Raw genomic sequence first — 26,074 nt, 5'->3', positions numbered from 1 at the left:
CACCAGACGCGAATCCGATGGATCATTCTCTTTGGGTCATTTTGGAGAGCAAGGTCTGAACCAAAAGATTCACCAGTCTCGAGGTGCTGAAAAAAGCCATTGTCCGCGTGTGGGCCAAAATACATACCTGCAAGTAACATTCGGGCAACTTGTGACGATTCGTTTCTGGACCGTCTCAAGGCCATAGTCAAGGCAAAAGGGGCTCATATCGAGCAAAAGTAAATAGATTCTTAATTTTGTATTAGTTTAACACATTTTTTACTTTGAATTAAATAAAAGTAATTTTCCAAACTAAATTTATTGCCTTTTTAATTGGTTACACTTCGCGTGCCGGACCCTGTTTTATGGCTTTTGTGTACTCAGTCAGTCATTAATTGGACAAATCCATCTACATTTGCTCAGCTTTAACTCCACAAAATGTAAACTATCTTGCTTTGCTAGGGTTTGGCGCGGGGAACTAAGGAACTTCGAAATTCACTGCTTGATTCTCGCCTGTGAACACTGGCTTTTTCTTTTGTTGAATCACAAATTTAGCTTAGTAAATCATGAATCGAAATAATTTAAAATAAAAATTGCAACAAAAAAATAAATAACCTTGATTTATATTCAGAAATATTTTTGCAAGCCATTAAAGTTGTGAGTTCGAACTGGAATATATTAAAGTTCGAAATTTTAGCGAAATATGAGAGGAAAATATTAATTTTTCCCTGCAAACACTAAAATAATTTTTTCCTTTATCTATGTGTATATATACATATGTAGGTATGTACTTGAATAATTACAGATTTAACGAACCACTGCTGAAGGCTACCAGTTACCGCACATTAAGGGGGGTTTCAGTGAATGACAGCAGTCGTTGGAAAGTGGAATGAATTATGAATGAGTGCAGTTGTATGCGTAAATAAATAGATATGTATGCAGCTACGTCGATATCTGCTAATTATGGATGTTCATTTCGGGATCCCGAGATGTGAGGATTTCGGGATACCGATTTGTTTTTTTTTTGAACTCCGAAAATCCCGCGAATAGTCGATTCAAATTCCGGGTTTGATTGTTGCACACTTTTTTGGTTTTCTTCAAATGCCTTTAGCTAAGTTTTCATAACAAAAATTCTAATATTAGCAAATCAGATCAGGAAAATCTCGGAATCAGTAAAATCCCGTAAATGGCATCGCTAGTGCTGGCGGCGATTAAATGACTTATATACACGTCGCAATATTTCACTTTCTGAAAAAATAAAAAATAAAAAAAATTTAAATCAACGCAACAAAAATAGCACGAAAATCGAGAACAGTAGAAATGAAAAGTTTGCAACATGCAATTAACATGCAAGTGCGGTAATTAAAATGATTGCCATGCAGAGAAAAGCTCCACGTACCTACAGGTACATACACAAGTGTGTGCGTAGTGGTAACTATGGCCGCCACAACATTTGACATTCAACTGCGCTTTCGGCAAAATGGCCTGGGAAATGGTTACACAAAAAAAATGCTAAAAGTTGTTGAACTTTTAAAGTGCTAAGTGCAAGTGACTTTACTGCAGTCGCAACGCCACCCGATTCCCTGCCCACAGTTGCCTCTTGCCGCTAGCGCTGCCATTGCATCAGAAAAAATCTAGCATTGGTTTTAAAATAACACTGACTTGTGTTGCATGCCTTATGTTGCATGTCACATGCAACCCATCACTGCACATGTTAACACATTTCCCCAATCATGTGAGCCCCACTGCGGGGCTGTGGGACTGCGGGCTATATTTACAGTAGTTCCGAATTTTTCACATTTTTACCTTGGATGCTAAATTAATTTGTTGTTAAAGTGAATTGTCATAACTTCAGCGAATGTAAGAATGGGTGGGTAATAATAACAAAAGAAAAACTTTAAAAATAATAACAGCGAAGTTAGCAATAAAGCGGCAAGAATAAGTAAAGTATAATATATACTTCGCTCCTCACCAGGCGCTCGATACAAATGCAAGTTTACAGTCTGTGTCAGAAAAAAGGAACCGCGATTATTCATAAAGTATAAAAGATATATATTTAAAATTTTCTTACATGAAAGTATGTATAAAACTACCAGTCGCAATTACTCAATAAGCCGTGTAGTCTTCATCGTTATCGAGTATAGCCTGGCATCTTCTCGGCATGCTTTGAACCAGCTTTTCTGCGTAGCTCGTCGGCAAACAGAACTTGATTTTGCGAACTTGACACCCGAGTTGTTTTAAATCATGAACTGGTCTTCCGGCCAGATGCGTTTTCATAGTTCCCCACTAATTTTCAATGCGGTCGACGTCTTGGGTTTGGTTGCGTTTACGTGAAAGTTTCGAAAGGCACTAACCTGAGTTCGCACTGGCGTCGTAGCCCTTGAGTGCGACTATTACGCGGCAAAAAGCAGAACGAAATATATCTTGAAGTTACAAGAAAAATACTGGTTATTTTCTTCTGACACAGACTGTATATAAGATTGATAGCCATAGTAAAGTAGAACAGAGTTGCATTTGCTTGGCCGTAGGTTCTGGGCTCGAGGCGCATTTTTTTCCAACAGGCACGTAATGGCAAGCATTTCATTTGCAACTGCGCCGTAATTCAGCCATCCGTAAACACAAAATTTGACTGTAGTTCCCCCGGCAGTCGGTTCTACGTCACCGGAACGACCCGGATTTACTATATATCCGGCCAAGGACTGTCACTCCACCATCACTTCCCGTACATGTATGGGGAATGTTTTTGCTGCTACAACAACAACACATTTTGAATGACTCGCTGGTGAACTTTGGTCGGTATCTCGTGAATGCCTTTAGTAATGTTGGCTTCCACTGCCACAATCGAAGCTGGTTTATCCATAAAGCATTCAAACTTTACACATCCCCACAAATAAAAGTCCACATATGTGATATCACACGATCTGTATGCAAGTAGCGCCGTCGTATTGGAGCCAAATGTTGTTGGAGTCACGGGCTCCAATTTCCGCCATCAAAAAGTCGCTTATCATAGCGAGATAGCGTCCAGCGTCATTGACCTCAGCCTCGTGACCAAATGACTGTTTTCAATGGATTTAATGGCTGTTCTTGAATGGCTTCGGGTTGCTGCTCAGTTCAAATATGGAAATTTTGCTTTTTGACGTAGCTATTAAGCCAAAAATGGATCTCATCGCTAAACAAAATTCGGGTCCCAAATGCGGATCTTCGCCGTGTTTTTCAAGAGCCTAACGATTGAAATTATTCCGCTTTGGAAGATCGGCCGGCTTCAAATCTTGGACTAACTGTATTTTATATGCCTTCAAACCAAGATCTTTGCTTAAAATCGCCCAAGTTGTGCCATAAGATAAGTCAAGTTATTGTAAGATCGGCGCCGAATCGATTCTTCCGGGCCTTCAGTAAAACTCTCATAACAGCCGCAATATTCTCTCCAGTTAGGGCTCTATGTGGTCTAATGGGTCGAATATCATCCAATACTTTTAAATAATTCTAAATTTTTCCGATGGATGCCCGAATAGTGCGTTCGGTAGGACGGTTATTGGCCTGAGCGCGTGATGAACACTTTTCGCAGAGCGTCGATTGTCGTAATGCGGTTGTACGATTTGGAAACGTTGTTGAGGTCTTTCCATGATAAAACGTTAATGAATATTGAAAAAAATTATGTATTTAGTTTGATAGTAGTCACGCGTGATCTGTCAAAAAACCCTATTAGAAAAAGTACCCTAAATCTGATCTGTTCGCTTTTCGCTTTAGCACATTTGCTCACAGCTCAGTTCCGGATATACTCGTACTTATCGTATGAGCTTATCAACAAGAAGAGACTTTTTAATATGGATCATCGTAGCCGAATGGTTGTTGCGTGACTATCATACAGAAGTGCATGCGTTCGAATTCAAGGGCACGAAACATCAAATTATTGAATTTGTGCTTTTTATAACAGCGATCGCCCCTCGGCAGGCAATGGCAAACCTCCGAGTGTATTTCTGTAATTTTTCTGCTCCTCTTAAAAAACATTTTCCGTTCGGGATCGGCTTAAAACTGTAGGTTCCTCCATTCGTGGGACAACGTCAAGTCTCACATCACAGAAGCTCTGCAAATTTGGAACCAAACCTGAAAATTAAAATTCGTTTCTTTCAATTTCCCGAAATTTGGTATCGAACTGATCTTTAAGTTAGGTTGGGTTAGGTTAGGTTAAATGGCTGCCCTAGCTTGTGGCCCACTTGGACAAATATTCAAAATTCGTCCGTTGGGATACCATACATGGAAAAGGAGAAAGGAGAAGGGAAGGAAGAAGGGGCCTTGGGATTATGGGATGATGACCATGCACTTACGACGACGCCGACGGTGGCTGATTTACGCATCAAGCTACTGATTAACTTCACCAGATGTATGATATTTAAACCCGCTATATGCGCAGGCGTAGCGAAAAAATGAGAGCTCATATGTCGAAATCTTTGCCAGATGAGAGCAGGGCAGCTGAGAAGAAGGTTTTGAGATGATTCCACCTCGTCCTCAATACAGCTTCTGCAGAACGAAATTGAGGCAATCTCAAGTCTCACCGCACCAATGTGCGGTAAGGACACCCACCAAACTTGAGAGCTGGGGCTTTGTTAACCTCAGGAGTTCCCCCGAGCGTCCCCGATCTACCCGTGGCCAGAATGATCTCGCGATCTTGCACGTTTGCGCACTAGCCCAGCGCTCGCTGAGTTGACTCGAGACCCATCTTTCCAGGAGCATACCACAGGTTCTTAAGGGAACAAGAATCCTCTCATTTTGCGACGAAACCGTCTCCAAAGTTCCCTGTCTAGCCAGCTCATCAGCCCAGCAGTTTCCCTCTATACCGCTGTGACCGAGAACCCAAATGAGCCTGATGATGAAGTATTCGGATGCAATCGAGAGAGAAGCCAGACATTAACTGACCAATCTCGAACGCACGAACAACGAGCCCATGGCCCTAATTGCCGCTTAGCTGTCGGAGTAAATATTTACTTTCTTAACGGTAATTACCGAAGTAAGCAACCAATCCACTGCTTCCTTAATTGCGGCTACCTCCATTTGGAAAACACTACAGTGGTCTGGAAGCCTGAATTTGAGCTTGATGGGGAGCTCCTCACAAAATACTTCCCCACCAGGCCTTCCGTCCAACTTCGAGCCATCCGTCAACATGTTTGCTATGCCTTGCCGCCAAATGTTACACCCCGCCCACTCATCCCATGAGGGAATATGAGTGGAAAAAGGTCCGCTCGGACCTGGCGTGGGTGTACAATGATCCAGCACCATGGGGATGAACTCAAAATTTTTAAGAATGCTAGAGTGTCCGCAGCTTAAGTCCAGCTTATGGTCCGAATAACTTAGCCTGATTGTGAAACTGATCTTTAGCATTGTTTTATTCTTATTTTTTATGTGAATGTACACAAATTTTGTCGCATAAAATTCGGCCATCTCTAATATGGGCATGCCTACATGTAAACAAGCACAATCATGCCCATGCATGAGTGTTTAAATGTATGTGTATGCGTTTGGAAAGACACAATTTTGAATGCCCAATTTAACTTCAGTACTTTTGCCCTTTACCATTTACTACAACCGTCAGTATGAAAGTATTTACTTGTACACGCACGCATTTAAAAAACTGGCAGTGTCTTGTTAGGCAATTCGAGTCTGTTGGAGGTCAAAGTTCAGCGCTTGCTTACAGTTCAAATGCTTTCGACAAGTTCAGCAGCTGCTAGCACGCAAAGTTAATGTCTATTTTGGCTTTCACAGAAACTGTCTCTGTACCTGTGCGAACTGGTACACTGGGGTATTATAAATTTGTTCACATGGCGGTTGTTTGTAAATGCACTTTGGTAGTGGGCTACATGCAGATATACTCGTAATATATGTATATAGATATAATTTGTTTCCAAATATATTTTTTTTGCCCGCCTATATATCAGGAACATTGAAAAAACGACACACAAAACACCTATGGAAAGTATTCAACGTTTTGGGGACTCAACGTCAACACTCTGCACTACAGCGGCAATTAAAACTAGTTACTCCTACGACAGCACTTGAAAGATTCTCAACCTTCCACCGATTGACATTGCGGAAGGTCTATCAGCTAGATCTGCCGCAAGACTTAACGCACCGGGTGAATTTACCTGTAAAATATTCGGACATAGCTCAATACAGGGTTTGATTGAAAAGTAATGAACCTTATTTTGTTTAAGCAGTTTTATTAAACCTTTTAGCTTAAACAACTAATATTCTTCAAAATAGGACCCTTGAGCGTCAATACACCGCTGGTAGCGGTCCTTCCACTGCAGGACACATTTTTTAAACTCATCCGCCGGAATCGCGTTCAAATCGGCTGTCACAGTTGTTTGGATCGCCTCGATGAAGTCCGTAGGGGACACGTCTGGGCTGTGGGGAGGGTGAGGAAGCGCCGGCACATTGTCGTGATGAAGAGTCCAATTGTTGACGAGGTCGGGCCTTTCAGGAAGTGCGCGATAAGCATTTTGATTTGAACGCCCGTTTTCATAATAAGCCTGAATAACTTTAACGCGTTGCTCGATTGTGTATCTTTCCATGGTTCAAATTGAGTTAGTCTGGAATTGAAAAGTGTCAAATGAAATGCAGAAAAAGCCTGACGTTTAGGTGTGGTTCACATTCAACATCGGTCCTTGAAATGTAACCATTTATAAGACGACATTTTCTGATCCATTTCACACAACTGAAGTATCATTGGAAAGGCTATAAGTCAGCGATAATCAAAAATAGTAGGAGAATTCGCCCCAAAAGTAATTTTTTTTAAGCATTTTTTCCTCGAATTTTTTCCCTCATTTTGTTTTTTTAATTCAAATAGAAATCATGGCATTAATAAGCAAAAAAAGTTTTGGTTTTTTGTATTCAGGTCACTGATGCCGATGCTACAATGCCCGCCGATTGAGAAGCCCCGCTGCCACCTTCCTGGAAGAATTGAGTGTACATCTGCCATTTTAAATGATTACAATAAAAAAAAAAAATTTTTTATATTATTTTAATGTATAACTAAACGCCAATTTTGAAAAAAAAATATAGACTTCTTTATTTTAAATAATTTTAATGAAAATCAAGGAAAATATGGCCGTTTAAAGTTATCTGTCCCCTTAAAGACTCTACTTTTTAAAATATCGTTTTTTTTTTAAATATTTTTTCATATTTCCAAAATTTGTTTGACCAATTTATAATTGTTTGTAGATTGAAATACATTTCGACAAAAGATTGAAAAATTACCTTCCAAATGAGATATTTATTGAGGAGGAGTCTCAAAGACTTCAGCAGTTTTGACTATTTGAAAATCCTTAAAAAGAAATAATACAACATTGGACCAAAAAGTAAAAAAAAAAATATCGAATTTATTTAAATCAGGAAAATAATTGCCCCAGAAAATTAAACTCTTTCTAAATTTGATCTGAAAATTTGGAATGACATTGGAAAGCAAACTGTTTTGATTTTCTTAATCGAGGTGTCAAAGGTGTCATATTTTAAATTTTGTTCGCATTTTAGGTTATCCAACACTTGGGCTGAAAAGTCGCGGGACTAACAAATAACACACTTTTTTTTGCCAAGAACCACGCAATCATTCCAGCGCCGCTCTAACATTTCAATGCCACTTTAGTTTTGTTTTTTGCCTCGTTCACTCCTCTCGGGAGCATAGGGCCTCGACAAGACTCAGTCTTGCGTTGGTTTCGTTAATTTATTTTGATTTCTGACAGGGTAAGTGATTAGCCTGCCGCTACCACTTTAGTAGAACGATTTATCTTTTGCCTCAAAATAGGCCTCAATTCCAGTGATAAACTCTTCATTCGAGCGAAGTTCCTAACCGGCGAGCATAATTATTTATTGAGACTCCAACTCGATAAATATTTTATTAAAAATGTAATTTTTATGCTTTTAGTTTAGTGTAACATTTTTTGGCTATTTTAGAAAATTTTAAGTAGTTAGCCGCAAAATAAGTAATTTGAGGTACATTCATGTGAATTCTACGTTGCTGAATGCTTTCTTTACCATTCTAACTCCAGTTGCCTTTCATCTAACTATTCTTTAGTATTCTGCAGTAATTCTTCTATTCCTCTTAACTTTTCACAACCCCACGTCACACCACGCCACACCACCACACCACACCAGACCATACCAGACTAGACCAAAGAGCACCGCAACTGAATAATGTGCGATTTCCAGTCTCAAGTGTTTCAGCAGTCGCCGCTTGAGTTTCGCACACACACACACAGATAAATAATACATACATGTCTCCGTCGGAAAGCAGCCTACCCCACCCCACTTGCATTTATCTCTGCCGCAGCCGCAACAACTTCATTTTACTGCCAGTTATTCGAGCTCCACTCTCTCTCTCTCCCTCGCTCGACATTCGCTAAAGATCTCCCAGTATCCCAGTTGCATCGCCTATTTGCAGTAAATCTCACATTAATATATATAACGTTCCATACCTATTTATTGCATTAGCCCATACATACACACATATGTTATAACATCTGCTATGCGCATCCATACATAGTTGTCAGTACTTGCTTTCAATATTTGCTATCGGCCCTTTACTAGCCGCAGCCTTTTTCCACTACCACAACAGCAACTCTACACACTTCTCTTCTCTTCTCTGCCGCAACACCTTTCATTGCCATCCAAGAAAATCTCGTTTATGCTGCAAACACTCCGCATAGCGAGCCGACGACGACGGCGACGTCGATGCGCTTCGGCAGCGGTAACCTTCCTCCATCTTTTCCCCCTACCGCTGGCCGCATTTCTGTGCGCTTGCCACATTCGTAATTTCCTCTCGCTTTTACTCGTACTCGTATTTCGTGCCACATAAACCAGGCAAGCACAAATGGGTTAAGGTTGCACGCGGCTTGGCTGCTTGGCTGGTTGGCTGTCTTGACTGACTGGATAGCTGGCTGGCTGGCTGGCTGGCTGGCTGAATGGCGCACTGCACTGCTTGATTGCCGGTTTGGTAGCTCATTCGCTGCGGCCGCTCGTTGGTTGTTAGTTGTTGGTTGCTTGCTTGCCCAGCTTGGCCGACTGCCTCACTGACTGTGCCTGGCTAACACGATAAAATGCACAGACACATGTGCACTTACTTAGATTTACACGCACACATGCATCTATCCACATTCTGCTCGTCCACACATTCATATATTGCAATATTTCAGTCGATATTTGCGCTTCCCGTCGATTCCTTTGCTTCTCACCTTGCCTTGCCGGCTCTTTTCAATTTCAACCATATTTGTTTACTTTGGCTTGCCACGCCAACCAGTCAGTTGCCCACCAACTGAAATCACAGCAGCCCAATGTTTAATCGCCCATGCATAGTTGTTGGCATCTCGTTTCCTAGGACCAGTGACCTGCTCACTTTTTTTGATGCTGCGTCAATTTATTAGTTTGGTGTGAACACACACACATATGAAAATCTGTGCATATCTATGCATCTCTGTACATACTCACGTATCTATTTTAGTATTTCACCCTTTTTTGTTTTTGAACATTTTTGTGCAATCATTGCGAAAAGTGCTTGTTGTTGGTTTTTTGTGTACCTGCAACTTTGCGCGTGGGTGTAGGTGTCCGCAGACGATTTTTGGGTCATCCTGGTGGCAATGAATAAATGATTATGCCTCGTTGGCAGTTTTAACAAGCGGGATTACTAGCTATTTTTGCCTTCTTGAAGATAAGGAGCAGCCAGAAGATGTGTTGATGCCATTTGTGGTAGATTTAAGCGACTCTCGAAATGGCCGCATTACCAAGTGCAACGAATTTCGATCAAAAATTTTATGAAAATCTAAAAAATTAAATTAAAATTTTAAAATTTTTTGAAGGACGAGTTAATGCTAAATAGGGTTTTTGGGCCTTTCGAAATTGACCCGGTACACTGTGTAACAAAAAAAAAAAAAATTACAGAGACAAAAAAAAAATAATTTACAAAAACGGGCGGCGGCCGTAGCCGAATGGGTTGGTGTTGTACCAAATGCATTCGGTAGTGCAAGCCCCGGCCATGAAACACCAAATGTCGGAAAAGATGTTCTCTAATAGTGGTCGCTCCTCAACAGGCAATGGCAAACCTCTGCCATGAAGAACACCCTCACAAAAACCCAGCTGTCGTTCGGAGGCGGCATGAAACTGTAGGGCCCCCCATTTGTGAAAAAACATCATGATTCACATCATAAATAGGAGGAGCGGGTCGACCAAAAACCCAATAAAGACGAGTTAATGCTAAATAAGGTTTTAGTGCCCTTCGAAACTGGCCCACTACACTGTGCAACAAATTTCGAAAAAAAAATTATATTCGAGATGAAAGCTGCAAAAATCTGATCTGGGTCACACACACAAATTTTAAATTTGGAAAAAAAAATTAGCTAACAATTAGAATGAACGAAGAACTAAAAAGCATGAATTTTTTTAAATATTCATTTGTTACTATAATATCACCGTTATTTGAACGAATCTCACCAAACTTACTAAGTATGAAATTTAGGTTAGGTTATATGGTTATCCATGCGGGTTACCCACGCCGCTTGAACTTAGTTCCAGGATGGAAATCAGCCGAAGAGGAGGAGTTTTATAGTGTTAGTGGGAGCGTGCCCCGCATACCATTGGTGTGACGGCATCTCCTGACAACAAAAGAAAAACCCACTTGGATGAAAACACAAAATTTCGTCCTCTGTGAGAGTAAAAGCGAGAAAAACAGTAAAGAAAGGACAGATAAAAGGGATTCGTGTTTGGAAGTTATAGAAAAGACCTCATACTACTGATGGAATTCATCAGGTGTGTGATATTTAAACCTGCAATATCCGCAGGTGTAGCAAAAAGTCAGACCGCAGATGCCGGAATCTCATACCAAAGAGAGCTGAGATGAGAAAAAGGTGCCGAGCTGATTCGACCTCATCTTCACCAGGCAACTGCTGCAGAAAGCACTCGAAGCAATGCCCAGTCTCACCGCGCGGATACCAGCTGACAATTTCCACGAAATTCGAGACCTGCTGTTTCATTAGCCTTAGAAGTTCGCTCGAGCGCATTCGATCAACCCCTGGCCAAAGGGATCTCGCGACTTTGCATGTTTGTGCACTACTCCAGCCAACGCTGAGTTCACGCGCAGCCCATCTTTCAAGAAGCAGACCACAGGTTAGGTTAGTTTGAACGGGTTGACTTGCAGTCACGCCCGGTCTATGCGGTCCATAGCGATATCAGATGGAATTCATTAGTTGAGCGTTTGAAATAGTCTACGCGCTTGATGCCTTTTTCTATTGTGAATTTGAGGAGACATTTCAGCAGAGGGTGGGATCCCACTCAAACAGTGGTGGCCCCAAATATTTTAAGCGTGTTTTGAATAACGCAGGACACCTGGAAAGGGGATGCTCTACAGTTTGCCTTGAGTCCTGCTCCCTACATTTCCTGCATTCCTCGCTGTCCGAGATTCCTATCTGATAAGCAAACGTTGCTACTAGGCTATGTCCCGTTAGCACGCCTATCGTAGTTCTAAAATCTCTTCGTGTTAGTGATAGTAAAAATCGAGTACAACTGTGATCGTCACGATCTTTGCATTCCTGCAAGTGTAGACCACAGGGAACCCCAATCCTTTCACTTCACGTGAGTAAAAGAAGTAAATTATGTGTGCATATGTACTTTTAAGGATCTCTAACCCTGTGCATAGTTCTAGTGCCGTTCAGTCCCAATCTTGGGACTAATAAATCAATTTGTTTATTTTATTCATTTTTGCAAGGCCTTTTCTGCTAAAAGATTAAGAATTCGTGCTCGGTTTCGGCGTTCTTCGTTGAAATCCCTTGAAATCGATTATCTGATTTCTGTTCCACTGTTGTCTAATTTCTGACGTTGACTATTTTCTTTTTTCACAAATAAAAAAAATCTCATAATTTTTAAGCAACAAAATATAATTTTTTCCACAAACTACAATTTTTTTCCACAAAATATATTTCGTTCAAAGCCCTCAAAACCGATTATCTGATTTCTGTTGTCTAATTTCTTATATAAAATATTTTGTTTTTTCACAAATGACAAAAAATCCCAAAAATTTTTAAACTGTAAAATACAACTTTTTCCAGAAATATATTTTATTTTTTTCCAAAAATCCCATAATTTTTGAGGAACAAAATATAATTTTTTCCAAAAAATATATTTCGTTGAAAGCCCTCAAAATCAATTATCTGATTTCTGTTACACTGTTGTCTAATTTCTCGCATAGAATATTTCCTTTTTTCACAAATAAAAAAAAATCCCATAATTTTTAAGCAAAAAAATATAATCTTTTCCACAAAATATATTTCGTTGAAAGGCATTAAAATCGATTATCTGATTTCTGTTACACTGTTGTCTAATTTCTCATAAAAAATATTTTCTTCAAAAAAAAAAATCCCCAAAATTTTTTAGCAAAAATTTATTTTTTTTCCAAAAAAATATATTATATGCCGAAAATTAAAAAAAAAATTTAAGTGTTAAAAACAATGGAAGATATTGCAATTTGAGAAACCCTATGCGAAATTTTTTTTCATTGAATAAATCTCAAAAGGTTTTCAGTTCACTTGTTATTATGCTTAAGGGGTCCCGGTGGTCTAGAACTCGATAATTTAGGGGTATTTTCAGGAATTTTCTTTTACAATAAAAAAATGAAAAACGATATTTAAACTGTTTAGACCTTTTATTTAACTTCTTTTACATACAAAAATGAAAAAATATATATTTTTTTAATTTTAATATTTTAAAAAATGGCGCTGAAGATGACCCTTCCGAAAAATTGGACCTGGACGGTGTTGTCCACTTTGGCTCTTCTATTTATCTGAAATGCAAACACCAAAAAAATTATTAATCAGTATGACTGTAGTTATGACCCGTTACTTGAATAAAAAGCAACCAAAAATTGACAAAATGTCGCGGTTTTGAATTTGATACTCTAAAAATCGGGTTTTTTCAGTTTAATAATCCAAAAATTACGAAATAATTAAAATAATAATATAATTCTAGTAAGGGTGATAGGCATTGATGTCGCGAACAATATATTAAAACTCCAGACGATTCGGTTGAATAGCTTTTGTTTTTTTTTTGACAAAGCCAGGCCGAAAAAAGTCGTTTCGAGATAAACGAGTTTAAAGTTTTGAGAGTGGATATTTTCCTTTGATGCCACGGCGTGATGAATCTAACTCTACCTACTAAAACGGCTGAAGAATCGAAAATACAGGGAATATTCTTCCTAAAATTTGGCAGTATATTCTTAAAAGCCTATACTTTCGATGTTTTGAAAATTCCAGACTACCTTAAAACTGATTTTTTTCCGAAAAAAATATTTTATGCTGCAAAATTAAATAAAATATTTAAATGTAAAAAAACCGGAGATATTGCAATTTGAAAAACTCTATACGAAAATTGTCAACATTGGATAAATATATAAATATAAAAATTGTCAGATTTTTTTTGCACAATTTTTTCACTTATTATACTTCAGCCCACAAATAAACCAATTTCAATTTTTGAATTTACTTTGATCATGGTCATGGATTCGCTTATAGGCTTCTATCTGGCTTGGAAAATTGCAGTTTCTGATTAAAGGTGTCAGGTGTACTACACACATCTTATGGTCAGTGGTCGCTTATTATCACTTCAACCATACAATTTGTTTTAATAAGAGATGGCATTTTTCTACGCTTCTTTCTTGTGTGAGCATCGGAAAAATCTGGCCGATATGTACCGATTTTGTCGGAAGCTAAACTTTTAAATTGCTGGCAAACTTAAAAAATCTTAGAAAACTCTGCCTTATATCGGATTGAGCTAAACGCTTTAGCACTACTTTATTCTTACTGCTATCTACTTTTCAGCACATCCAGCTGACACTTGACCTTTTTCGATTTACTAACTATTTATATGTGCATTTCTTACATTTCTTCTTTGCTTTTGTCTTCATATCATATTAAAGTTAGTTTAGTTATATTGCCTTCTCGAGAATCTTTGGAATTCTGCTGGCAACTGCAGGGTAGCGATAACAATTTTATATATAGTACTAATACATATGTATACAATCATATGTATGTATGTGAGTAAGTGTATCTACCCACATGCATAAGTCTATATGTGCAATCGTTTCCAGCTCAAGCCTCCTGCTTCCTAATACTACTGCCTACATTCTTCTTGTCCTCCACGAGTGCAATATACTCTTCGATCGCTTTTATTGCCATTTTCACTTCCATCATAGTCCATAATAGCCATTGTCTGCCTGTGTGTGTATGCGTCTGTTATGTCTGTTGTCGCAGCATCTCCTTTCATTTTCATTTTCATTGCGTCTTTGCTCTTGACATCATCAAAAACATACTTTAGCATGTACACGTATTGTATGCACATGTGTTTGTGCATGAGTACGTATGCATTTACATATAGGCACTGTGGCGCATCACTGACCCTCCCAAATACTTCCCGCTTCCGCAAATTGCAACTGCAGCTCCGCATCAAACAGAAACATACACACACACACACACAAGTACATTGCGCCTTCCTTTAGTTTCATTTGAGCACGCTGCCTAGTTTTTTGCAATCTCTCAATCGTTACTCTCAATGCACTTATCATATCAGCTCAATGTGTGCATTCTCTCTCGCTGCCTCTCTCAGTTTTATAGGCTTTTGATGGCTTTTCCTGTATTCATGCATTGTTTTTGCGAGTGCAATACAAAAGCACACCAGCCAGTGTGGAGTAGTCATTTTCCCTCACTTTGCCTCTCACCTTCGCTCAATTCCCCCATAAGTTGTTCGCTTGCCTCTGCTACTTCAATTTTCAACGGTTGAGTGCATTCTCTTGTTTCCCATTTACCACTGCCATCAAGCCGGCAAGCACTTAGTTGTTGCATTCACGTTCTCACCTCCATCATAAATTGCGCTGCATTCTACTCACTACATGCATGTCCTACCCCACCATTATATTGCAAGAATATTTATTTATATGCGTGTGTGCACGTGTGGGTATGTGAGTGAGTACGCGGCTGGGTCTGTGACGCAAAAGCCGCCCCATTGCAAGTTTCCTAACCTACGCCACACGATTTCTGTTGAGGCGGCTGTTCAGTGAAACGAGACGCGAAGTGTTGTGCGAATGCAATTGTGTTTGCAAAAAATGCAAAAAAAAAAAAAATGTGAAAAGCAAAAGTTCAAAAAACGTAGGGTTGCAGGCAGTGAAATCAAGAGCAGAGTAAAGCAAAGATAAAAAAGCACAAAACAAAAAAAAATACAAAAATCAGCTTCGAGTTGTTGTGGTCGGGCTGTGTGCAATCAATGTGCAATTGCATTTATGTGTCTGCAATTTCGCAGATACACGAATTTTCGTTTTTTTCTTTTTTCGTCTCGTATTTCTGGTCCCTCTGGTTCTCAGTTTGCATTGAATGATGTCTGCTTCCTCTTTGCACAATTGCCTCTATGTACATCTGTATGTAAGCATATCTATGATTGAATTTAAATTACTTGATTTTATAAATTTTGATTCGTGTTTCGTTTTTCTTGTTTTGCTTCTGACTAACAATGCAACTTGAAATTAGCCATTTATTTGGTTGAAAATTAAGCGTTGCGCAGCCATACGAGGGTTCGAGAGTGACTGCTGTTAAAGATGCTTTACAAGTAAGCAATAAAAGGAAGCTACCGAGATTTTGATAGAATTTAGAACGAATTCTTAAAACCGTACTAATAGTGAAGTTTATTTATGCATCGAAGACAGTCAAATGAGCTAATCCCAATGGCTAATTAAAATAGTTATAAAATAGGCTACGAACTACACCACATGTCAGAGTAGGGTCCAAATTTCCCACATCGCTTAATCCACATAAGAATTTCAACAAATTTTGGGTCATGATTAGATTTAGGAAATCCTACAAATTTGTTGTAGCCCATCGTAAATTGCGGACAATCAATCTTTCGAAGAGAGTAGAGCACTCAGCTCATCCTCTCAGAGGGCAAACCATACAATGGAATCAAGAAAATCACTATTTCTGTAGCAACTACAGGTTCTATAAGGTTTCCTATAAAATTTTTTTGAATTTTGAATGCATAGTCTAGCGCAGATGCTACAAAATAATGGAAATTATGCTGACTACGATATGTAAAATATTTTTTAGTAAAAAGGGTTTTTTTTTCCTGAATAAGAGTTTATCAAAAAAAAAGTAGCATTGGTTTTGAGATCGCCTTAATAGGTACAGCGGCATTGCGGGAAACTATGAGGAGGACGAATTTGCCAGACAAAGGACCTGTGAGGTGATTTCGCCGCGAAGTGAAGGATTAGAATCCCTTTGACCACCTGTAGTCTGCTCCTATAAAAATGTGCTTCATGCCAACTCAGCGTGCGCTGGGCAAAACAGAAACTTGTAAGGTCACGCCTTCCAGTCACGAGTAGATCGGACACGTTCGAGCGATATTCTGAGGTTGACAAAATCTCAGCTCAGGAACTTCGTGGGTGTTCTCACAAGGCACTATCCGCGAGGTACTGTGAGACTTGGAATTACCACGAGTCCCTTTTGAGACAGCTGTATGGAAGTTGATTAGCCTCAGCTGCCCTACTCTCACAGCGTTAAGATTTAGGCATCTTGGCTCCTACTTCTTTGCCACGCCTGCTGATATATGTAGCAGGCCTTGATATTAAAAATCTGCTGAACTTCATCAGCAGCATAAAGCAATTAAGACAACCGCAACAGAGTAATCATTCATTAACCACATATACTAAGCCCATCCTCCTTCTTTACATCGCGCAGGCCTGACCACAGAACCCACTTGTGAGGTAATAGTTCTAGCCTAGAGTAATGAATTCATACTAGGTACCTCATTAATTTTGACTGGTTTTCTATTAGCAAGGGAGTTAGCATCATCCCCGGACACTGTTTGATGAGCATACATGGGAAACATATTGGGGTTCCCTCTGTTACAGCTGCAGGAACCAAGAGGAGGTGAAGGGCGTTGAACATTTTATCTGCTACTGTTCTGCTCTTGCCAGAACGCGACAAAGCTGTATCAACTCCTACTTCTTTGAATGTCTGACAGACTTAGAATCTGCAGCCATCCACAATATTTCATCGTTTATTAGGGAGACGAAGTGGTTTCACCAACTTGGGAATTAGAAGAGGTAATAGGCCATCAGGAGAGTGGAGAGTATAACTAACAACTAGAGATATGATGGATATGATGAACAAGTGACTTCACTTTCTAGTGAAGGTAGGTCCGAAAATTTATTTACCTTAAAAGATGACTCCGAACGCATCAAGAATACAATTTATCCAGCTTGACTTTAAGAACCCATCAATTAGGCAACTATAAAATGCATAGGATATTTTGAGGTTTGAATGATTTTAGATGATAAAAAGCAGCAGCCAATATCAATAACAAATAAGACAAACAAAAGGTGCCATAAAGCACCGCGAACATACATTCGCGAAAGCAGACCCTCAACGACTTCGTTACATAAAATCATTTAAGCCACACAAGAAAAACGTGAAGTGAAAGCCTCAAGAACATAATTTAGTTACTAAAGGCAGATTTACCCTTCCTATTGGGATAACTTTTCGTTGGAAATTTGTATATTTTTCTCCCACCCTGTCTCACTGAGAGCGTAACTAAAAAATTTCTTGACAACTATGCCACTTTGAGCTAAGTAGGGAACTGAATAAATATTCCTCTATCGTCGAACAAAAACAACATTTGTTTAGCCTCGTGACCTATATGGCGCTGGAGCTTGGAAGTTGAGGATTCAACGAGAATTCAAGACAAAGGTTCTGCAGAATATTTATGGATTTATGGACCATTACCTATAAAGAAGTGCTGAAATATACATATGAGTCGCATAAAACGGGTAATGGATACACACACCCAAGCTTTGAAAGTATTCTATGCGGTACCTAGTTGATGGCGAGATAGTCAATATCGGCCTCAACCAATATCGCTTAAACGATGTCTGCGCAAATAAAAAGATTGCACAACTTTCTTTTCTTTGAAAAGTGCAGAACAGATGGAGCTTTATATCTTCGAAGACCCTATGGCCCAACTAAAATAGACGCAGGACGTGGATAGTTCTGGAAACTCCTCGCTATTCAGTTACCAAACCCGTAGCTGTGTTTACCAGTCATTAAACGATCGGAGCACACGCAGAAAAGCTGGGCTTACCTTTAATCCATATTGCAAAAGCGGTGAAGACCTTTTAGAGAAGGAGACTATTGAGCACTTTCTCTGTAAATGTCCGGGCTTGGCACCTTGACGATTAAGATCGCTGGGTGCTCCCTTCTTCGACAGCCTGGCACTGTGCTTCAACCTAGATCCCATCAATTTTCTCTATTATATGAAAAGTTCTGGCTGGCTGTAGATATCTGCCCGTCGAAGGTCTCAAAATGGTATCAAAACGGCGATTTAGTGCAACTTGGGCTACTTGGGGAGTGGCAAACTGGTACTTCAACCACTTCACTTACCTGTCTACCTAAAAAAGATATACTTAACACGCGATATGCTTGAAATTATTAAGAAAGCTTTCGTAGATGTCATTAGGGAGGCAACTGCTGAGGCAACTAACCCGTCTTTGTTCCTACAGGAAAACGCCCTGGTCTTAAAACCTTCTGTAAGCCGCCGAACTTTCTGGTAAAATTTTCGGGCGTTGTTCCTGTTGGCCAGCATCTCAAGCTCCTCGCACTCACGTATTTCGATCTCTCGTTTCTTCATTCGGATAATATGTCTATCTTCCTTTCTTAGCTCTCTGTAGCGATTCCACATGGCTCGCGTTGCGCCCGATCGCAGCGTGGCAGCATCTTTTCTTTCTGCGGCAGCATGACATTCCTCGTCGTAGCAACTGTTTTTTCGGGTTCGCCGGAATCCGATTTCTTCTTCGGCGGCGGTACTTAGGGAACGAGAAATGTTGCTCCATTACTCGTGCATGCCGGTTTGTTGGAGAGTACTCTCTGGGAGCAGGAGTGAGAGTCGAGTGGCGAATCTTCTGGCTGTCTGTTTTGATTGCAGCTTTTCAATGTCGAACATTCTTTGCGTAGGTAGATGTACGTTTTTTGCTGCACAGAGGAGCGTGCGCAGTTTGGCTGCAACAAGGTAGTGATCCGTAGTCGCTGTTGGCTCCTCGGATCGCACGTACACCTAATACACTAGAAGCGTGTCTTCCATCTATCACAACATGATCGATCTGGTTTCGCGTTTTTCGATCAGGAGACAGCCAGTTAGCTTGGTGTATCTTTTTATGCTGGAATCTGGTGCTGCAGGCTACCATGTTTCGGGCCCCGGCGAAGCCGATTTGCCTCTGTCCGTTACCGGATGTTTCGTTGTGCAGGCTAAATTTTCCGACTGTGGGACCAAAATTTTCCTCCTTGCCCACCCTGGCGTTGAAGTCGCCGTTCAGCCACGCAGCCGACTACCAGCTTTACGCCGCGCTGCGTTGAGGGCTTTGACTTCGGAAGCACCTGAAATTAGTCAAAAACTTTGAGGACCCATTTTTTTAGCGGATCCGGGAATATATAGATATTTCAGAAAAAATGATCGATTTTTGTAACTTTCAAAGCAGGATCGCTAATATATTAATGGTTGCATGTAATTTTGTGTTTTCTTTAAAAAAAAATGTTGTAGGCCTATCCTTAAAAAACTGTTGTGACATATGAAATATAAAATATCGTATAAAAACCGTCATCCTTTGCATTCCTCGTTTATGTTATTATTAAATACATATTTCCTTAACCAATTAAAAATGCATATCATCTATTCATTTCCACACTCTTGCACTTGCCAGCATCTTTACAACTCGCTTACTTACTGTGCATTTCTCTTCTCTTGCAGCTTCAGAGTCCTCAAGTAACAGCAGCAAACAAAAAAAAACAAAATACAGTGAATATCATCCCCAGTTTTTCAAACATCACATCAGTAGCTGCGCCGGCAGAGGGCTCCACAGAAGTTGCTTTTTGCACTCATATGAGCACTCAAATGTGTGCGCGTGTATGTGCGTGCTTCACCACTAATCTCTACGTGTGTATGTTGATGTCGTTGTTGGCCTATGAGAATTGCACTTTGCAGGCGCGCAATGCGAGCGTGAGAGCTGGTATAGTGAGAAAGCATTTCTGAAAAGTTTTTATTAACCAAAAAAAAAAAAAAAACAGTAAAATAGCTAAAAATTAAAAAAACACAAAAAGTGATCTTCAAGTATAGAATTGCGTTTTAACGAATAGTGAGCAAAAGAAGATATAAAATTAGAAGTATGCATTCATGCGGTAGAGTTCGATTTTTAAAAAATTGTGGCAAAAATTTTCGGGAAAATATAAATAAATATTTAAAAAAATTCATTAAAATATGAAAAAATATTAAAATTGGCTTATAAAAAAATTAAGTGTAAAAGGAAGTGAAAAACATAATTAAATAAAAAATTGAAACAAAAATAATTTAATTGATTAAAAAAAAAATTTTTAAACAAAATTTACTGCCCAAACAGTTTAACTTTCAAGCATGAATTCATAAAACAGTGCAATCAAAATATTTACAGTACAAAAACTTCTACCTTGCAAATTTAATTGGTGCAATAAAATCTTTGATGTCCATAAAATATCAAATCGTAAAAGTTGCCAGTGCAACTCAGCTACAATTCAGTAACTGCCTATTTGCGGAATAGTTGAAATTAAAAAAAAGTGAGTAAACTAAAAAAAAATTGAAAAAGCTTAAAGATACCTATGATTTTTTAATAGAGCAGCTTAAACCGTCATTGGAGTTTCTACCTGGCAGAGAACTGAGTTGCCAATGTACTAAAATGATGCATTCAAATTATTGAATTCAAATACTAAATTAAAATATATTCATATAAATTTAATTCTATTTTATCACATCACAAACTTAATTTGAAAAAATCATATAAATTAAATATCATAGAATACGAGCTCGAGAGCTTATCAGTAACTCTTCCCAAAGTCAATTCGAAGTTCCAATTGGAAATTGGTCTGGTTGGAACCAGGTGCCCCCCAAAGGGTTCAGTCTGCTTCAGGAGAATGAGCGTGTTTTCTGATCCTACTGCTAGTAGACCTCGATGAGTACAATTGATCGCCTCTCTCTCCGCTTTGACAAGGTTCAGTAACGCTGTAACAACAACAAAAATGCTTTTTGATCAATGATCTCATATTGAAACGATTTGCTCTTACCGATGATTCTTGACGAACTTTGATGTAAAAATGTTCTAGAATCTGTAAATGTTTTTAATTATAAAAAATATTTCAAACGGAATTTATAAAATATTAAAAATACCTTATATCTACAGTTAAGGAGAAAGTTTCTAGCTATATTCTGAACAGGGTTGCCAACTGGTGGAAATGTCGAACACAATTAAAGTATGCACAAGTTTTGTGATATATTAAAATATGGCTGTTAAAGGGAGGAGAAGGTTTCTAGCTATATTCTGAACAGGGCTGCCACCCATTTTATAAGTCAAATATAATTAAATACTACACGAGTTATGGGAAATATTAAAATATGAGTGTCAAAAGCTTCGTTTAGCTGACAAGAAGATCTATAGATATAGTTTGACAGCGTTGCCACGTGTTTGAAACATCGAATTAAATAAAATTACACACAAGTTACTTGAAGTATGAAAATATGAATGTCAAAGAAAGCAGAAGGTTTATAGCTTTATTTTGAAGAGAGTTGCCACCTGCTTGAAAAGTCAAATTGAATTAAATTAAACCCAAATTATATAAAATATTAAAATATGAGTGTTAAATGGTTCTTTTCGTTGAGGAGAAGTTTTATAACTACGTTTTAAGAGGGTTGTCACCTGCTAGAAAATTCAAATTTAATTAAATCATACAATGTTATATAAAATATTAAAATATGACTGTCAGAAAGAGCAGAAGGTTTATAGCAATGTTTGAAGAGAGTTGCCACCTGCTTGAAAAGTCGAATTACATTTAATTATACACAAGTTATATGAATTATAAAAAAAATTTGTAAGTCAAAGCTTTATTTCTGCGAAAATTATTTTCCCAGCTATCTTTTGAAGAGAGTTGCCTCCTGCTTGAAAAGTAAAATTTATAATAATTATACTTAAAATATAATATTAAAATATTGGTGCCAAAAAGTTAATCTCGGCGATTAGAAGGTTAATAGCTATATTTTGAAGAGGGTGGCCACCTGTTTGAAGGTCAAATTTTATTAAATCATACACAAGTTATATATGTGAGAAATCGGAATGCGCTTTCTGTTTAATAGTTATTTGCGGTCTCTGATAACTTTCTTAGAGACAAATTATTTAGTGTTTTTTATTTACTTACTTTATTTAGCTGACAACTACCACCGATGGTCGGTCTTGGCCGCTACCAAAATGTTGCGCTAATCGCCTCTGCATTGCGCCTGTTGAAGCCAGTTAGAAACACCAAGGGCGATCAGGTTGTTGGCGACTTGATCTTTCCAACGTAGATGAGGTCGTCCTTTTTTCGAGAACCAGTTCCACCAATGCATTTCGAAAAGAGCATCTTCGTGCTTCCATCTTATTCGATATGCATCATGCAAATCGGATAGTAGGTCTTGCGAAAAATTTTTCTCCCGAAAGCTCCTAATAACCGTCCATCGGTGTTAGTCCCTCAGCGGGAGGTATTTTTTACCTGTTCTCTTACTTCATTCATATTATCGTGAAAAAGAAAAGATTTAATTTGTGATTTCCCGTGTCTTAAATTATGATTATAAAGAAATAGTGATTATTTGTATTATTATTAATTTGTTAAGTGAATTTGAAATATATTTCAGCCCTTATTCCAATTATCTTCAGAGATCGAATTTAATTTTACGAATATTGAATATTCTTCTTTTGTTTAAATGCTTACAAAATTGTTGTCCCAAAACGTTTAACTTTCTTTTAAATTAAATTTGTTTTTAAGTGAAACTTCTTAGGCGTCGATGGACGAGCGAGAATGGAGAGTAAAATTTCAAGGCCATGCAACGTTTTGGGCATTTTCGTTCCGCGAGCGAGAAAAACGATATAACGTAGAGGAAAAGGAGATAGAGAGCTATACCTTATATATATCTTAGATACACTTTAGGCTATTTTTCCCGAGTTTTTCCTTATGGTTACTAATTTCTAGCGAGAAATAGCACTGCCTACTTTTTGCGCTTGTTTGTTGGTGCAAACTTGTAGGAAAAATATATTTTTGGTGCCTACTTTTTGGCCTACTGTTTGGCGCGTTTTTTGGTCCCAATTTTTTTGGCGGTTTTTTTTTGTGCCTACTTTTTGGCGCTTATTTTCGTTTCCACCTTCTTAAATATATTTAATTTGACAGAGATATGTACTTAATTAGCTTAAAATTTAACAAGAAGTATACGTTATGGTTACCGTCTAACAGGATATTTATTTATGCTTGTATCGGTGTTGCCACCTAAACTCAATATAAGAGATGAAATCAGTAATTAAAGTAACGAAATGATATTCTTACGAAACACATTTAAAAATTCACTCCAGATAATTTTTGCACAGAGTTGCCACTCCTTAATATCATCATTTGCGCCCTTTTTTAAGGCATATCAGCGTACGCCGTGTTTTCGCTAGTTTTTTTTTTTTAGTAGAAATCAAGTTAAGTTGCCATTTTAGAAAGCACTTGAAATTATTTTTTTTTTATTCCTTAAGTAAATATCGAAAATATTAAATTCATTGGTCATATACATCCCCTCTAACTGTAGTTAAGCATGCCCGGCTAGCTCAGTCGGTAGAGCATGAGACTCTTAATCTCAGGGTCGTGGGTTCGAGCCCCACGTTGGGCGCAGTCAGCTTTTTTTCCAAAGCAAAAGCTTAAAGAAAAATAGAAAATTGGAAATGGAAAATGGAAGATAAAATATGAATAAAAATAAACCCGCAAAATATTTGAGGTAATTTGCTTCGCATAAAAATAAAACTAATTAGAAGTCAAAATCGCATAAACCCTCTGATTTTATCAGCTAAGAATTTATCAACAAAAAAACAATTAGACCCTCTCGAAAAATTGGACCTGAATGGTCTTGACCATTTTGGCTCTTCTATTTATCTGAAACACAATAACCAAAAAAATTATTAATCAGTATGACTGTAGTTATGTCCCGTTACTAGAATAAAAAAAAAATGACAGAATCGTGCGGTTTTGAATTTGACACTCTAAAAACCGGGGGTTTTCTCAGTTTTTTAATCAAAAATTACGAAATATTGACATTGTGAACAACATTTTAAAATTTCAGACGATTCGGTTGAATAATTTTAGTTTTTGTTTTTGACAACACCAAGCCGAAAAAAGTAGTTTCGAGGTAAATGAGTTTAAAGTTTGAGTTGCAGGAGCGCGACTAATGTGTTTTAAGTCTTTAGACTTAAATTAAAACACTAAAGTTAATTTTTTTTTTAACAGTTTTATTTTTTTACAAATTCAACCTTCTTGGTTGCTGTGAATCTACAGACTAACTTTTTATAATTTCCTTAATTCTAATAACACCTGTTTTGCGCTCACTTTATGCAGTACTTTAGGCTTATTGAGAGCATAACTGCATTGAGCGAAAAACGTGTAACATTAAGGGTAGATTCACACTATGGTGCCGATCACGGTTCGTTCTCGGTCTAGTCTCGGTTCGGTAAAATCTTTCGACATCTACATTTGTGTTCTTACATCGGTCCAGTCGCGATTCATCGTTCGTTGAAAATGAAAATGAAATTGAAAATTTTTTCAATTCTCCAATAGGTTGCTATTGTCGAAAGACTGAACCGAGAACGCAACGTTATTCACACTATCAGTACAAGTCGCGGCAAGTTCGATCACGCTCCAGCAAAATATTCTTCGAACTTGATCGATGCTGGAGTGTGACTGTACCGAAACTTGAACAGCACGGATAGTGTGAATACAGTCATTGTTTTTCGTTTGTGAATATTTTACCGGACCGAGACTGGACCGAGAGCGGACCGTGATCGGCATCTTAGTGTGAATCCGGCCTAAATGTAAGACAATACTGTCACAACTCAAAAAAGAGAAATAAATAGATAGGGTGGTGGAGTGATGGTACGTAACTCGCGCGGACCTCTCTCTACCTGGTTAATGGGCTGTAGAAGCTATAATATTGTGAATTTCCGCATTAAAATTTCACAGTATATTCTTAAGATACTATACTTTTGAAATATCGAAAAAAATCTATTTTTTGAAATTTGTAGACCACTGGGTCGCCTTAATGCTCATTACAACCAAAACACAGAATAAATTGTGATCACTTTAAGAGGGGGAACCTGGTTTATAAGGTCAAAAAAATCAATTTTTTTTTTTCGTTTTAAGCGATTCCTAATATATTTCAGAATATTCACACAAAGTTACAGAGCCTAATTCTCAATATTTCCGTAGATACAAAGCCAAAGGTAGGCGAGCGTTTGGTAGTTACGCTGTGACCGGACAGCTATAGTACAAACTTTATCTTCTTTTCTCGACTTTTCATTTTTATGATTTCTTTGAATTTGGGTACATGAACGAAAAAAACTAATGAACCTTTTGAAATGAATCATAGCTTGTTCCCTTCAGTATTAAATTCTCTTCTATTTGAACTAACAAAATAGATTAAACAAAAATTTTCAAGATTTTTATACCAAGTTGAAGTGAATTTTTTTTTATAGAAAGGAATTTTTTTCTTTAAAACCTACAAAAAGTTGAAATTTTGGAATTTCTCTCAGTTTTCTTAGTTCATCTAGAATAAAAAATCATGATAATTAGAAATCTATTTGAATTTTTTGCTTTAGATAATAATTAAGAGCTGTATCTTGTACGTTAGTTGGAAACTCCAGCGTTGCAGCGCTCTACTAATTTCTATGTTAAACATTTTTTCAACTTATTTTAACAAGTACAAAAATTGTTTATACTTTTTAAATGTTCATTAAAAGATAGAAAAAACTTTGCAGTGCTAAATTAATTTTTTCCTTAAAAAAAAAACCGCAAAGATATGCAATTTAATTATCGCAAAAGGTTGGAACGTTTCCAAATTCTTGAACTCAGTGCGGTAATTCATGTAGCGCTCATCCTTGAACGCTCTCTGTCCATTTGTCATAACATATTTTTAGGATATAAGCATATAATATTTTTATAATTGAAATCATGCTTGTTTA

The 26,074-nt window shown here is 38.0% G+C and overlaps 1 protein-coding gene and 1 non-coding gene across 3 annotated transcripts in view; both read left to right on the top strand.

Moving 5' to 3' along the window:
* Positions 1-26,074, top strand: part of LOC128867546 (homeobox protein 5-like) — a 276,653-nt gene that overhangs the window by 34,830 nt on the left and 215,749 nt on the right. For both annotated transcript variants that reach the window (XM_054108873.1, XM_054108871.1), the window contains exon 3: positions 19,789-20,627. The gene's annotated coding sequence lies outside the window, so the exon portion shown is untranslated. The remainder of the gene's footprint in view (positions 1-19,788; positions 20,628-26,074) is intronic.
* Trnak-cuu (transfer RNA lysine (anticodon CUU)) lies at positions 23,664-23,736 on the top strand. The gene has a single exon. It is a non-coding gene; the product is annotated as a tRNA-Lys (tRNA).

This window comes from Anastrepha ludens, chromosome 6 (genome assembly GCF_028408465.1).
Source record: "Anastrepha ludens isolate Willacy chromosome 6, idAnaLude1.1, whole genome shotgun sequence".
Taxonomy (NCBI): domain Eukaryota; kingdom Metazoa; phylum Arthropoda; class Insecta; order Diptera; family Tephritidae; genus Anastrepha; species Anastrepha ludens.
This window is presented reverse-complemented; position numbering and strand designations above follow the sequence as displayed.